This window comes from Papio anubis, chromosome 11, assembly GCF_008728515.1.
Source record: "Papio anubis isolate 15944 chromosome 11, Panubis1.0, whole genome shotgun sequence".
Classification (NCBI taxonomy): Eukaryota; Metazoa; Chordata; class Mammalia; order Primates; family Cercopithecidae; genus Papio; species Papio anubis.
Window position 1 is genome coordinate 83,068,723 of NC_044986.1, and position 6,000 is coordinate 83,074,722.

Consider the following 6,000-nt stretch of genomic DNA (forward strand, 5'->3'; position numbering starts at 1 on the left):
TGTTCCCTCCTTGGTATTTCTAAAACACTCCTGTATTTTCACGTTATTTAAAAATTGTCTGTTTACAAAGAAATAATCATTCAGGCTGGGCGCGGTGGCTCACGCCTGTAACCCCTGCACTTTGTGAGGCTGAGGAGGGCAGATCACCTGAGGTCGGGAGTTCAAGATTAGCCTGGCCAACATGGTGAAACCCCGTCTCTACTAAAAATACTAAATTAGCCAGGCGTGGTGGTGCATGCCTGTAATCCCAGCTACTTGGGAGGTTGAGGCAGGAGAATCGCTTGAACCCGGGAGCCAAGATCATGCCACTGCACTCCAGCCTGGGCAACACAAGCAAAACTCCATCTCAAAAAAAAAAAAAAAAAAGAAACAGAATTGAAATAACCAAAGAATGCCATAATTGTTATTGCTTAGCTGAGAACAGGGTGCTATTTTTCACAAACAAATTCTATTCAAAACCCCAAATATTTTATTAAGTAAATTCTTACAGACTACCTTTCCATTTGCAAATCAGTTATTTCCTTTATCTAACTTTGGTTCAAAGTCTAGTTCTTGCCTTTTTCCTTCTGCTTGTTTAAATTGGGTTTCTGTCACTTGCAAACAAAAGAATCTCAACTAATACAATGTCCAATGCTGAATTCAGGATGGGTATTATCCTGAATTCAGGATATCCTGAAAACAATTTCAAATAGAAGCACTGGGAATGTTGGAGGATCCCAGCATTTGTGGAAGAAGAATCACTGCAAGGCATCCTAGGCCAATGTGTGCCTAGGGTAGAAGGAACATAAGTGGCGCTGGCAATTCTGTCTTGCATGTGGTCACCTCCACATCCCTGCGGAGACCCTCTCGTCCTACTTGTGACTTTCTGGCGAGCTGCAGGAGAGGGAGGCATTGTAGAAAAGTAGATACAGATTGGAGAAGGGCCTGACTCAGCCTGGAATCCAGTGTTTTGTGGGGGCCATATTTGAGAAAAAGAATATATTTGGCAGGCTGAGGTGGGTGGATCACCTGAGGTCAGGGGCCCAAGACCAGCCTGACCAATATGGTGAAACCACGTCTTTATGAAAAATATAAAAATTAGTTGAGTATAGTGGTGTGCGCCTGTAATCCCAGCTACTCGGGAGGCTGAGACAGGAGAATTGCTTGAACTCGGGAGGTGGAGGTTGCAGTGAGCCAAAAAAAAAAAAAAAAAAAAAAAAAAAGAAAAGAAAAAAGAAATGAAAAAAAGAATATAAAATTAGCTGGGCATGGCGGCATGCACCTGTAGTCCCAGCTATTCTGCAGGCCAAGGTGGGAGGATCGCTTGAGCCCGGGAGATGGAAGCTGCAGTGAGCTGTGATCACATCACTGCACTCTAGCCTGGGTGACACAGCGAGACCTTGTTTAAAAAAAAAAAAAAAAAAAGCTGGCAGGCCACGGTGGCTCACGCCTGTAATCCCAGCACTTTGGGAGGCCAAGGTGGGTGGATCACGAGGTCAGGAGTTTGAGACCAGCCTGATCAACATGGTGAAACCCTGTCTCTACTAAAAATACAAAAATTAGCCAGGCGTGGTAGCAAGTGTCTGTAATCACAGCTACAAGGGAGGCTGAGGCAGGAGAATCACTTGAACCCGGGAGGCAGATGTAGCAGTGAGCCGAGGTCACACCACTGCACTTCAGCCTAAGCGACAGAGTGAGACTCTGTCTCAAAAAAAAGAAAAGGAAAAAAAGAAAAAAAGGGGTTACAGTAACTGCAAACACCAAATTGAGTATTCATTTAGAGTGATGACAAAATCACAACAAATGAGTGGAGTCCCAGAACTCTAGGTCACTTTCTTGTAAGACCTACTTAGGCAAGTTATCAGAAAAGCTTACATAACAATGTTCCCAGGGCCGGGCACGGTGGCTCACATCTGTAATCCCAGCACTTTGGGAGGCTAAGGCAGGTGGATCATCTGAGGTGCAGAGTTCAAGACCATCCTTGCCAACATGGTGAAACTCCGTCTCTACTAAGAATACAAAAATTAGCCGGGATGGCGGTGCATGCCTGTAATCCCAGCTACCTGGGAGGCTGAGGCAGGAGAATCGCTTGCACCCGGGAGGCAGAGGTTGCAGTAAGGCGAGATTGCACCATTGCACTTCAGCATGGGCAACAAGAGTGAAACTCCGTCTCAAAAAAAAAAAAAAAAAAAAAAAGTTCCCCGATTGCAAACTAGCTTTCCCTCTCAACCTAGAATATTGCAGCAACTCTTAGCACTCATGGGGGTCTTTGGAAGTGAGGGAGAAGCCTTGAAGTTTAAGCTGCATTAGTTTCCTGGTAAAGCTACTCTAGACTCAGGCAAATAGAATAAAGGACATAGCCATTTTGGGATCCTGATTCCCTGGTTCATGCTCTATGTTAGGAATTGGCAACATTTGTCCAGGACTGTTCCTGGAACCAGGGCCAAGACATGTCCTGGAATTGGGAGGGGAAATCAGATTACTGAGTGAGGTAAGGCTGGAAATGGCTCTGCTCCCTCCTCCTAAGAAGCGGTTACCTCTCTCCACCTTCTAGTTGAATTATCCCTATCTTGTAAGCCCAGGTTTAATGGGAAGGTAACCCAAACAGTAAACAAGCTGTTGAATGGTACGGTAATATTAGGTTGGGAGTTTAAGAGGACAGATAGGGTGTTGCAGAAGCCCGAGGCAGTGGCTCAGACCTGAGCCATAGATACGAGGTCCTTTTTTAGTTGCTTGGAATGATTAAAATGACCAAGGTAATGTCATAGTTTGTAGGTTAATAACGAGAATGTGACTTTAGAGAAAAGGAAACAAGTTTTGTTATTGTTTGTGTGTGTGTGTGTGTGTGTGTGTGTACCTTCTATGCTTATGCATAGTGCTTGGCACTTTATGTATCTTTTCTCATTGAATCTTCACAACTCTACCAGGTAGGGAAGCCAAGGTTTAGACAGATAAAAATACAACTCCCCAAAATACCTCTCTCCACTAGGCACTTGATGTGAAGTCCTTTCCTTGGTGGAAATACTATATTCATCAGAAGCAGGGAAGAAGACAGAGTTGAGTTTAGTTCCACATTCATTGAGCCTTTACTTTGAGCCAGGCCTCATGCTAAATAACTAAGCACTTTATTGTGAATTCAGAGGCAAATGAGACACAATCCTTGCCTCACAGAACTCATAGTCTGGTTGAGGAGGTAATTAAGTTATGTATAATTTCACTCTCATAAGGCAATAAACGTTCCTTCAACTTTATATAAAGCAGACCTACAAGCAAAGGACAGTAAACACATGTCCCCTAGGAAGTTTCTGCAACTGTAAAATTTCTCTTACAATCTAATATTTTAGCTTTAAAAAATCATGCTCTGTTTTAAGTTATTATTATCCAAAAAAAAAAAAAGAAAAAAAAAAGATGCCCTGGAGAAGATGCTCTATAACCTTTGTACTCCATATTCAGTGTTAGGTGCCTCAGTTTGTGAAGCAGGCGGCCAGGTAAGTGCTAAAGGACTGCTCAGCAGGCCACTAACCCAGCCTGGGAGTGGGCAGCCAAGGTTTTCTAGAGAAGGAAATTCCAGAGCTAAGGCTGGAATGAAGAACTGGAGCCCAGCCCAAGCTGAAGCAGAACTCATATACTAATTACTGAACTGCACTGGGCTGTATTTGAAGTAAGGCTCACTTAGAGTTTTACAGTTTGTTTTCTCTCCCCTTCAACACAAACACTAATGGACCAATCACTTTCTAGAAGGAAAAGGAAAGTAACTAAAATTCACTGAGTGCTGACTCTATGCCAACCACTTTGCATATATCTCAGTTAATTCTGACATCTGTCCCATGAGATTGGTATTATTTATTCCCATTTTATAGATGAAGAAACTGGGATTCTGAGAGGCTGACAAACTTTGCCCAAGGTCAAAAACCGGCAAGTACAGCCAGGATTCTGATTGCAAAGTTTGTGTTCTTCTCACCACATCATGTGGCTAAGCCTGTTTCTCAAGAGTCTTTTTAGTGGATATGCAGAGGCAGTCAAGAAAATAGTGGGATTGGCTTCAAGTTTCAAGGAAGAAAAAACTCTTTGGCCATTTCTTTTGGTCAAAGAAAGTTCTGGAAAGGGGTTTCTGGGCTACTCCTCTGGCTGGCATTGCAGCGCCCTACCTCACCAACCCAGCTCTGCTGAATCTGGACTTGGGGAAGTGAGAGTTCACAGGACATCCTCTGGGAGTGTCCGCTGAGGTCTGCTTTATACAGTTTATACTTTGCTGTAAACAGCTCGCTGTTGCTAATTAAACCTGTACGATCATGTCTGAACTTTTAGGAAATGAGGACTTCTTTTTATGGTTCTCTTCTCAGTGGTAAAACCAGAGCCCTTGTCAGTCCACGAGCCTCCTTAACCTGTTGGGCCTTGACTCTGAGATTCCGGACTGCAGTCTAGAAATGCGTGGATCCTGGCACAATGCCCAGGGAATGCCTAAGTGAGAGGATTGCTCCAGGTCTGGAGCCATGTCTTCCAGAAGGATGTCTCTGATTCTTCTTAGTAGGGTTCTAGGGTACCCCTACTAATAGGTCTCTGATGCTATTCACGCTAGTTTAGGGAATACAGATCTCTCAACTAAAAAGTGCTGCCTGAAGTAATTTTTGAAGAAACAGTATTTCAAAATGACTACTCTCTCTCTTAGAGGAAGAGTTGGTTGAAACCACTTCAATTTGAAATTGGGGTAATAAAGAAATGAATGGGTTTAGCTCTCTTTAATGTTGTCTAATCAAGAAAGGAATATGTGCTTATTAAATAAAATCTGAAAAACACACATAGGCAGAAAGAAAAAAAAAAGTGACCATAGTCCTACTACCGGGAGACAACCGCTACTTAGCATTTTGGCTAGTTTCTATCACTAAAAAATTGTGCTTTTTTTTTTCTTTTCGAGAGGGAGTCTCACTCTGTCACCCAGGCTGGAGTGCAGTGGTGCTGTCTTGGCTCACTGCAACCTCCGCCTCCTGGGTTCAAGCAATTCTCCTGCCTCAGTCTCCCGAGTAGCTGGGATCACAGGTGCATGCCACCACACCCAGCTAATTTTTGCATTTTTAGTAGGGAGGGGGTTGCGCCATGTTGGCCAGAATGGTCTCGATCTCCTGACCTTGTGATCCACCTGCCTCGGCCTCCCAAAGTGCTGGGATTACAGGCGTGAGCCGCCACGCCCAGACAAAAAATTTTTTTTTTTTAAAGAATCGGCCGGATGCGGTGGCTCACGTCTGTAATCTCAGCACTTTGGGAGGTTGAGACAGGTGGATCACCTGCGATCAGGAGTTTGAGACCAGCCTGGCCAACATAGCGAAACTCCATCTCTACTAAAAATACAAAATTAGGCCGGGCGCGGTGGCTCAAGCCTGTAATCCCAGCACTTTGGGAGGCCGAGACGGGCGGATCACGAGGTCAGGAGATCGAGACCATCCTGGCTAACACAGTGAAACCCTGTCTCTACTAAAAAAACTAGCCGGGCGAGGTGGCAGGCGCCTGTAGTCCCAGCTACTAGGGAGGCTGAGGCAGGAGAATGGCATAAACCCGGGAGGCGGAGCTTGCAGTGAGCTGAGATCCGGCCACTGCACTCCAGCCTGAGTGACAGAGCGAGACTCCGTCTCAAAAAAAAAAAAAAAATAAATAAATAAATAAATAAAATAAAAATACAAAATTAGCTGGGTGTGGTGGTGTGTGCCTGTAATCCTTGCTACTTGGGAGGCTGAGGCAGGAGAATCGCTGAACCCGGGAGACGGAGGTTGCAGTGAGCCAAGATCGTGACACTGCACTCCAGCCTGGGTGACGGAGTGAGTCTCCATCTCAAAAAAACAAACAAAAAAATCGGTAGTAAGAACACTTAGTATAAACGGAAACTTTATATCCATTGAATAGCAACCCCCATTTCTGGTACTCTGCATGTTTAGAGAAACTTCTCTAGTAGCAAACTACAGAAAAGATCCCTGAATGTGTGGTCTTTCTACCAGAGCCCTCAATTCAGCCAATGGTTTCAGAACCTGT